The following is a 10,594-nucleotide window of genomic DNA, read 5'->3' on the forward strand; positions in this document are numbered from 1 at the left end:
TTGAAAGGCAGACAGGGCAGGGAGCAGCGAGAAGCACCCGGCATCCGCAGCTCTTGTTAGAAGGAAACCAGGTTTTGAAATGCTTTTCAAAAGCTGATTAAAAAGTGTTCCTTGAAGAAAGAACCTAAACAAGAAAGCGGCTCCTTGCAGGAGCATTAGGCATCGCCGGGGCGGTCTTCTTTTGCTTGGGCTGTACAAAGCAACAACAACAAGGTGATTTATACCTGCGTTTGCACTGGAGGTGGGAAGAGTCCAGGCTGGAAAGGCAATTAGTGCAGGAGAGAAAAATCTCAGGGCACTTTAATACAATTTTGTTGTTGATGTTGTTGCACTCAGCACGAGCTGGGAAAGGCCAGCATGGTCCTTGCCCCCGAGGAGCACCCGCTTTCAGCAGTTTGGGTAATGAGAAAAAGTGTTTTCTGAGAGAAAAGAAGTGAAATGCTTTTTTTTCTTGTAAAGCACTTGCTTTCTCTAAGCTGCTTGCAACATTTTTCATAATTAAAATACATCTCTAATGTCACCCAGTGCTTTTTGATACCTGTTCTCTCTAAAAGTATGATTTGGATCAATGAAAATGTCCTAGGATCTTACGGCAGCAACCTTGCTCAGCATTTTTTTCACTTGAAAGAAACCCAAGGGGAAGAAAGGTTCATGATTGTGGGAGAAGAAGGATTTTCCAAAAGGGCTATTCCCCACCCTGGAAAAAAGAGTGATAACAACCTTACTCCAGAGTTTCCCATCAAGGCTGATTTGCATAATAAACACTAAAATTAGTCTTCATTCTGTCCTAATGATTAGGACAGCTTGCAAAGGGAGCCTGATGAGAGCAGACCTTCGCCCAAGGCAAACTGGGTCCGCGCAGGGGACGTCCCCAGGTCCCCGACACGCAGCCACAGGTCCCTGGTAGAGCCAGAACCAACTTCATGCCTTGTGATCGTCAACCCCGAGCACAGCCAAAGCCTGGCATGCCCAGGCACTCACACAGCGCCAAGAGCAATGATAATAGCAGTTAGATTTGATTTTGCCTTGAAAATACACTTTAATCAAACCTTATTGGATTAGCATTGAAATCCGAGCATTGCTGGAATGGAGAGCTGCCGCTTCTCCACCACAAAGTCCTCCTGGCTTTTCAGCTGGGTTCTGTTTTAAACGTGCCTCCCACCCGCAGCAATTGTGCTCGGAGCTGAATAATTATGAAAAGGGACTTTGGTGCCAAAGTGAAAAAAAAAAAAAATACAACTCAACCCCAGCCCCCAAACCTGCGAAAACTCAGCCGCACTCGTGCTCCAGCGCACTCGGCATCACGAGGATTTTATTTTTTTTTTTCCCCCTCTCAACAAAATGTCAAAAATGTACTTAATGAGAAGTTCTCCTCTTACAAATGAAGCAGTAATCTGTCAGAAGGGAAAATCTGCTGTAAACTTAAAGCTCATCCCCTGACTCCTTGCCAGCATGCATTACAGCTCACTGGCAGCTGGGCAGGCGGTGGGGCCCGAGTGCCATCTACAGCGGTCGGGGAGAACTAAGAAATCCAAAATCCTCCTGCAGCTCCAGGCCCTTCCTTCCCTCTGCTCATCCTTCCTGCTGGGAGCACGCTCCCTGACCTCGCTGGAGACAGAAAAGCCTGGATGGGTTTTGGGGTGTTTCCCAAAAATCAGGGTGAGGATGCAGCTGGCAGAGCTGCAGGAATCATGGCAGGGATGCGGAGCAGGTTGCCAGCAAGTTAATCAGCTCTCTGGCAAAAAAAAAACCCTGACCTTTAATGATTTATTTTGCAACCCATGCTCACAGCGGAGACCTCATGAAACACACTGGCACTCATGCCACGGGGCACGGGGAGTCCCGCACGTGGCTTCTTCACCAGTGCGAGGAGGAGTCGGGGCGCGGGGCTCTGCTCCAGCTTCGGCACCGTGGGCAGCACGGCAAAACACACCCAGACAAGCTGACGGCATGGGGAGGAGGAGATCCAGTCGAGAGCCATGCTATAGCAGCTACCAGAAAGATCCATGGGAGAACATATGGTGTGTTTTTAAATGCACCCATAACGTTTATTTAAAATACAGTCTCTAAAGCTTGCCAGCAAAGCTTAATAGGAGGAAATCTTTCTTTATGCTGGAATCTCTCCTATTGTTTCACTCAAATCATTAACCTTGTATTTATTTGGGTTTAGCCTAAACAAATGGGGCGTACTGCAGGGAGAACTGTGCCTAGGATTCCCCTTGAGTCCGCAGGGTCCCAAATCCAATTTGCTCAGCTCACCGATGGCTGTCCTCACCTGCTCACAGGGGCTGGCCAACCCAGCTGAGCCTGCTCTCTCCTGACACAACCCCATAAGCCATAAATGTCCTGCTGCTGCAAGGAGATGGCTCTCCTTCCTATAGTGGTGGCCCTGAAGGAGAAGCGCATCTGCGTGTGTGTGTGTGTGTGTGTGTCCCCTTCTTGCTGCCACGGGATGGGTGGAGAGGCTGAATTTCCAGGTGGGATGAGCTGCCCCGTTGCAGGGGCTATTCTCCTGCCCGGACCTGTGGTTTTGGCAGCCGCATCCCTCTTCGCCTGGAGATGAGTCAGGGGATGGCAGGCGAGCGGGGTTTCTAACAAAAGACTGGCATTGCGGCTTCTCCGGCCGGCTTGCTCTGCACCCGGCATGAACGGAAACAGCCTGACTGTGGCAAGGCACGGGGTCACCCCCAGGATCTGTCCCCATCTCCTCTGCCTTCCGCTGAGCTCTGCCAGCATCTCCCCCGGGCACTGCCGGGATGTGCTTTGCCAAGGACAGAGATGCCAGGAATAGCAGGAGATGGATTTCTCATCCCCTCGGTTCCACGTAGCCCTGTGCCCACGGTTGGCAGAGCGATGATGCTCCACAGGTACCTGGCAGAGACCCTCGGGTGAGTAATCTGTGCGGGTCTGTGCCCCGCAGCACCCATCCTGCCGGTGGGAGAGACCTGGAAGGGGTCACGGGGAGCTGGGAGCAGACCCCAGGGCTGGCTGCACCCCACATTCTGCTTCAGGGTTTGGGGTCTGGCTGCGCCCCACATTCTGCTTCAGGGTTTGGGGTCTGGCTGCAGTTCGGTGCTTTTTTGGTGTTCAATGGCAGTTGCACCATCTAGAGGAGAAACGGGTAGCAGTCCCAGAGCAGAGGCCAAATCCAGGCAGGCAGAGGGGCTATAGGAAAAAGATGCGCAGAGCAGTCTGGTCGTTAGCAAGAAGCAAATCCTTCAGCGAGGCACGGTGTGAGGGATTTCAGGGTCTCATGAATGAGCCCAGATGGCCCATCTTTGCCAGAGAAAGGGAACAGGGGGAATAGGATTCAAAGATGTTGGCCCTAGCTGCTTTTTACATGTGACTGATCTCTGCTGGCTGCAAGGAACAGGGCAAGGGAGAGGGGAAAAAATAAATTAAAAATCCCCAGTCTGCAGTCAAGTTGACCGCACACCTCCGAGCTGGGAATCAACAGCCCTGAAAGCAATTTTGTCGCTCAGCTGGACCTGTATTACTCCTTTCTCTCTGAACAGATGTGCCAGTGACACTCATATGAATTACCACGGTGGAGAAGTGAGCGGGTGATGAAAAGGCCCCCCCTCATCCTCCCACCCTGGCAGCAGTGCTGCTCCTTTCTGCGTTCCCAGCTCCCCTTTCCGCAGGGTGCTGAGGCCAAGCAGCTGCCCAGCACTCCAAACAAGCAGCAGGTTTCTGCCAGCGGCAGCTCTTCCCTTGCACTGGAGATCTCCCCAGAGAGAGGTATGGGGACCAAACCATCAGGGCCATACCCACAGGTATCCAGAGGAAAAGGAGGCTGCACACCATGGGCTTGGCTGTGCCAGCAACACCCAGCAGCCATGCAGGCACCAGCTTGCAGGACCCAGGGGCTGTCCTCTGCCACCCACCAGCTCGCCCACCGCCTGCCCTGGGGCAGCCAGATGAGCCCACGCTCCGGCTTGCGTTGCCCTTGCACAGGGTGTGAGGGTTTCACCCTCCTGCAGCATAAGGGGATGTAGGAGCTCCACTCCCGCTGATATTTTTTTTTATCTTTTTTTTTTTTTTTTTTTTTTGGTACCACTCAGGCCCCTGCAGATTGTGCAAGTCACAAGGAAACGTTGATCATATCCCAAATACAACCACTAACACATCTCAGCTCTCAATCTGCCTCGTTTGCTGACACCCAGTTTCCTCCTCCTCCTCCTCCCACGAGCTCCTCACAGCCGGTTCCTTCCTCCCGGTCTGCGGCACGTACGTCTGCAACCTGCTCCGGCTTTCCCGTCCCACGCACGGCTGCATGCACGGATCGCCCGAGGCGGTGCTGGGAGTCTGGGATGCTGCCTCTGCTCCTTGCCTTCCATGCTTATGGATTTTCTGAGCCTCTGCTAAGCTGGATGGCAGGCAGGGAAGCCTGGCCAAGGGTCAGAACCAGCCTTTGCCCTGTACAGCGTAGGTATGGCAAGGAGCAAGCAAAATGCAAATGGGAATGGGTTGGGGTTTTTTTCCCCTCTGATTCTCCCAGGCCAGTCAGGGCAGTGCCAGGTATCAGTGCATCATTAGACCTTCTCTGTGAGCCACATTTTGGGTGAAGGTGTGTAGCCCCATGCTGTCATCTCAGCTTGGCAGCTCCCAGCCTCCTGGTGCCATGGAGCCAGCTGCCCTAGGGGTGCTGGACAGATGGGAGACGGTTTGAGTCATTCTCCAAGGAGCTCAGACCACTGCCAGGGGATTCAAGACCAGGATGAGGAAACACTTCAAAAGGGCTGTCCGTTAATGCCATCCGCACAAGCCCCATCCAGGAGAAAGTGCCTCTCTAAATACCATGTTTTTCTTAAGGCTTACCAGAAGGACAGGATTTGTTCTCCTCCTCTGTTTCCAAAGCTGTTATGGATTTGTTGCACTGAAGGCATTTGCAGCGCCCAGTCAATACTCCTCCATCCCTGACAGCTCTGCGGAATGGGAGGGTGAATCTGATGCTGCACTTAGTCCAAAATCACCGTCACTGGACATATGCCATGGCCCTAAAAGCCCCACGTAAAAGCAGGAGTGCACGTGAGAGTGAATGTGGAGTGTGTGCAGCTGCAGCTAGCACAAAGCAAGGGTGGTCAGGGCTCCTGCCCTCCGCCTCTCTTGGCTGCAGCACTGGGAGGTGACTTTGGCCCACAGGGAGAGCAGAATGAGGACTGGGGAAAAATAAATACTTAAAATAACTTAGCATGTTTGCCAAACGCTGCTTCAACCAGCCTGAAACTGCTCCTGGGAGGTCCCTTCACCCTGCAGAGCAGCACGGAGGCTTTTGCTCTGTATGGCTGCTCTGCTGAGGGTGATTTGCTCTGTGCTGGTTTGCTGGAGAAGAACCCAAGTCAAAGGATCGCACGGACTCTCTGGCCCAGCATGTTGTTTCAGTTTGAAGAAAATTCAAAACAGTGGTGATCTTTGGTTTGATCCAAAACTCATTTAAGGAAGCATTTTGACCGCTGAAACAAACAGCAGTTGTTTGCAAATCCTTAATCAAAGCCTACTTGCGTAAAGTGCATTTTGCAATTGCAAAAGCGTTGGTGAATGAGACTTGCTGCGCTCCGCAGCCCTGGTCCCTGCCTTCCCCGCTGCCTGCCCCAGTGTAACCGGGCAGGCAGGGTCCCATGATGGTAGCGTGGACTCAACCCACTCCACAGGCACCTTGGGATCAAGTCGCTTCCTTTGTGCTGCTCTTCCATCGGAGACTTTGAACACCTGCCAGTTGCCCTGTTGTGAATTCACTGCAGAGAGGTTTCGCTTGTTTGCAGCCAAGAGAGTCCATGGATGCTAAAAACAGAGTACTCCTTGAAGGTGATCTGAAAAGCTTTCCTACATGGGAAGATGCCTTCTAAAAACACTAGCTTAGAGCTAACAAGGGCTGGGACGGGGCTCGGGATGGCTCTGCTGGGAATCAGGAATTGCTCCACAGAAGTCACCCGGCAGTCTCCTGCCTCACAGGTGGCTGCAGGAATGCTCCTGAGCAAGCAGCTGGTCAGAAAAGACGTTCTGTAAAGACAAGACATGATAATTGCAGATGGACAAGTCCATGGCTGTGCTGGGGCTTCTCAGCAGAAGTGTCGGAGGAGCAGTAATGAGGGGAGCTGGAGCGCAATGTGTTTTCTTTTCCTCCCCCAGCCCCCTAAACCTCTCAGCAATTGCAGCGCAAAGTCAAAGCAGAACAGTTTGCTTTTGAAATACATACCGAGTGAAGCGTCTCAGTTTCATTATGGCTTTTCTTCGTGTAGCTGGGAAGGTATCTATCCCACTGTGCATCTTTGATCTTGCCCTTTAAATAGGCCATTTTAAAGCTCACAGACCCCTTTTCATCACCGTCCACCTTGGCTCATGGCACCTAATGCCTGTGTTTATATCCTGGCTTGTGGCTGAAATCAAAGTGTTGCCGTGGGAAACTCTGCACATGGCTCATTAAAAATAAAAAAAGGACTGACTTTCTGTCTCTGAATGAATCCCCCGTGTGTTCATCAGCGCTCCCAAGCCCTGAGATGCAGGAAATATCTGAGATGTCCCAGCACCTTGTGCTCACTCCGCTGGCATGGCTTGGCACCAACCTTCAACACACAACTTCAACTGCTCATCCCTAAGAGGATGATGGATGAGGTGGAAAGAGGCCCATCACTGCTCTGACAGCTCCTCAGTGACCCTGCAGATCCGTGAGCAGAAGGAAGGAGCTATTGCAACGTGAAGAGCTGACCTGAGGAATGCAATTACGTGTGATCTGCAATATAAATGCACTGCAAAACCCTGCAGTATTGGGGCAGGAGTCGCTGCCGGTGAATGCTCAGCCTGAAGCCCCAGGATGAGCTGGCTGTGGCTCTGGAGGAACTGCAGCTGGTGAAGTATGGCCCAAGGCCAGAAAGTCCCCATTTGGTGGCCCAGTGAGCACCACACCACCCAGTCTGCCCTTTCTGGGTAGGACCCACAGGTGAGCGGGCAGCCGGCACCCTAGACAAGCCACACCAGCTCCTGGCTTCTCATACTCTCTTCGAAACCCCAGAAACTGGAGAGGACTGTGCCGATAACAGTCTGACACCTAATGGGCACAAGCAGAATTGTGACAAGAACAGGATCCAGCTGGAAATGTCCTCGTGGGAATACAGACAGCATTGCCTCAGAGCAAAGGCCACAGACCTGGATGGAAAGGGAAGACTTGGGTAAAGAAAACTCTTTAAGAGCCCATACAACACATTTCCATGATTGTAAACATGAAAAATTTGTAATTTAACCTAGATAAGAATGAGTTGTATGAAAACTATTAAAAAGTTCTAGGTACAGAATATGAGAAAGGTGCTAGCATTTCCTTTGACATTTTACAGCTCTGTGCTATAGGATAGCAAGGAAAGGTCATGGTTGCAATCAAAGCACTTAGCACTAAATTGTATTTCTCAGATTGTATTCTTATGCCAGATACACTGGGAGTTGCCACTGAGAAGGAACATCTTCAAAACCAGACAGTTGTGCTCCACAGAGACCTTCAGCTACGTTTTGTATAATGGTCGGTAATGAACGGGAAGTTCACCGGATTTGACTTAAAAACACTAAATGTATTCTGTAACCGTATCTCTGTGCGGTACTTTCCACTGGATGTGTTTCATGGAGCCAGTGAGTCTCTTCTTAAAAAAATCTGGCATCCGAAAGCAATTTATAGCAACAGTGTCTTCTAAGGCAAGACGCAGCAGAGCTTCCCGGGACTGAGCTCCACTGAGAACTGCCCTCAGACCTCCTCCTGCCCTCGGACCTCCTCCTGCCCCAGATGCTGCTTCCCCGGGCAGCATCCAGCCCTGCTGTGAGGAAGCTCACACCAGCTCTGCTCCATTCAGAGGGTAAATAGAAATGTTCAATATCCAGCGCTGTTTGCTGGGCATCCCTGTTCCTTTTTTTCTAAATTGGATCTTTCTATTATAACTTCAAGGCCTCATGAGTCTCTTTGGCATTTATTAAATAACAACTAAACTCTTCAATTTACCGTGTTACTACATGATCCAGTTGTACTCCATCTAATATGCCACCTGCAATCAGACTGAAGGAGCTGAACAGGGCGGGAGGACGTAGGAGCAGGGCCACCACCGCGACCTGCTGCTCCAAGAGACCTGCTGCTGCCCGGGACGTGCCCAGGGCTCACTGCAGCTCCTAGCATGAGCAAATTCATGCAAGAGGGAAACAAGTGCTCAAGCCACACCTGAGCCCTGTTTTGAACCAGAGGTAAGAAGCCCGCTTGATTTATTTTAAAGTCAATGCTGGCACTACTTTTTCCAGAACAGTTTTGAGCCTCCTGAAGCTCAGAGGAGCCACATGATATATGGACCCCAAATACTGACTGAGCTCAGGGTTTAGATTAGACTCCATCCACCTCCTTTCCCGCTGCTTCTTCCACCAAAAACTCAATGGCCACAGCAGGATTTCACTTTTGTGGATTGGTTTTGCCCCAAAACCCAAAGACATGCTTGGGGAATGCAAAACTGCCACCAGCAGAGGAAAGGGTCTGCAGAACCTGAGGCTACCGACTTCCCTCCTGTCCTAGACACAGCTGTGCCCTTGGCCAGCATCGAGTATGACTCATATTCCCAGTGAAACAGCAGCGTGGCAGAAATGCCTGGTGCTTTAACACGGCTCCATGTAGGAACTGTAATTGGCCATGAAGCCGCAGGTTACCTGACAACAAGGAGCTGCAAGGTGAGTCCTTTTATTCTTACTATTTTGGTTTTAATCTTGCCCTTTTTCTTGCTGGGGAAAAAAAAAAGTCATCACCTGAGCTCCAGTTTCAGCCTCTGATAACCCACAGCAGCTTTTACCTCTAATGTATCCAGAGCCACCTATAATGAGCGCCTGTTCCTACCCCCTGCAATAAGCTGCAAATGGGATGAGCAGATCCTGAAGTCAGGGAAGATGTTTCATTTTGATAACATGAATGTTTCCCTGCCATTCCAGCCATCCTAACAAGGGGTCTAATTAGTGCTCATGACTTTGTCATCCGTCCAACGGGGACACAGGGACAGGGACCACTGCTCTCATTTCCGCAAAGATCGTGAATCAGGAAGACAAATCATCCCTAATGGGACCTCGGGGAGAAGCTCTGCTCTTCTTTCAAGTCAAAGGCTGCACATGGAGGCAACTTGCTCAACAGAGCCATAAAATGCCACCTCCACTGGTGACAGCAGAGCTCTCCAGCAGCAGCCAGCCTCCCTCCTTCCAAGCAACTGCATGTGCACAAAAACATTTATCAGGCTTCTGGCCATAGCTTTGACTTTAATTTTATTTTTAAAAAGCATTCACATGTAAATTGACTTGGCCCGAGAGGATACATGAATACAAGAGCCCTTTCTTTGCTCTGGCGTGGCATTAGGAGGAACATGGTGAAAGGAGCAAAGTTTCCTCACCTCCAGGCTGCAATTCTGCAGCTAAGGAAAAGCAAGTTCATTGTTTCCTTCTGCACACAGATGCTGGCTGTGCTGTTTTCAGCAGTCTTGTTCAAGTGAGCCATTTCAGAATATAAAAGCATATTACATATCCCAGGGACAAGAACACACAGGCGAATGTCTTATCGGCTCTGTTTTATCTATTGTAAGAGCAGGAGATAAATTAATATGAGTCTATAACTGTCTGACGGTTTGAAGCATCATCCTGTCCCACATCCCCAGGGTCAGACCTGGTTTTGTAGGTAGAGGACTCCTGGGGAAACAAAAATTTAGAATGTGAGGTTGGAGTCCAGGAAAGGGCACAATTCCTCAGGGCATGAAAATCCACGTGCTCCCCAAAACAAGCATCTCTGGGGTAAAAGCAGGTGGAAATCCGTCCCACAGCACTCAGCATACATCAGCTCCATATCCTGTGATGTGTTGCCACAGAGAGAGCACAAAAACGTCTTAAGAGCCTTGCAGCTCAGAGCCGCAGTGTCCAGCACCTACCCTGCACCGATAGCCGGGACAGGGAAAGGGCAGGTTCAGTCTAGCCACGTTGCCAGCTCCAGCAGCACCTTCTCTTTCTGCAAGGACAGAACAGATTCACCTTGGAGCCTGGCTAAATTCTCACCAGTGTTCAACACCACATCAGAAAACTGCTTTCTAACTCTTGAGTTAAACTTCTGAGCTATGCTGTGACGTGCTGTCAAAGCTGCGGCAGAAACGGCAACATCAGTCAAGCAAGGTGTCTGGAGCTTTGAATGAAAAGTGAAACAGAAAACGAACAATTGTATGTGATAACACCTTTTAAGGGTAACGGGCCTGATTCTGACACCCACCACATTCTCATGCACTAGCAATAATGCCCCTTATGGCAGAGGAGTCCAGTGGGGCGTGAGCACGGTGCCTCGTCTGCACTGCCACAAGCTGTCACCCCATTTTCACCGTGGGACCCTTTGTACCTGCTGTTCTCCACTGCTGTTCGCTTGACATCTAGTCTGAGCATTGCCCCTGTGATTTTGGCAATACCCAGCCAAAAGGTGCTGCTTTTCTCTGTATCATCACAGGTGTTCAAGCACCATGGTGGGGGGTGGGAAATGCACTGGCAAAGTGAAAATAGGCAGCACTTTGGGTTAAGGGACCAGAGTTTTGTTTGCCAGAAACTAGGAATGGAAATGCTT

The sequence above is a fragment of the Accipiter gentilis genome, chromosome 29, assembly GCF_929443795.1.
Source record: "Accipiter gentilis chromosome 29, bAccGen1.1, whole genome shotgun sequence".
Lineage (NCBI taxonomy): Eukaryota > Metazoa > Chordata > Aves > Accipitriformes > Accipitridae > Astur > Astur gentilis.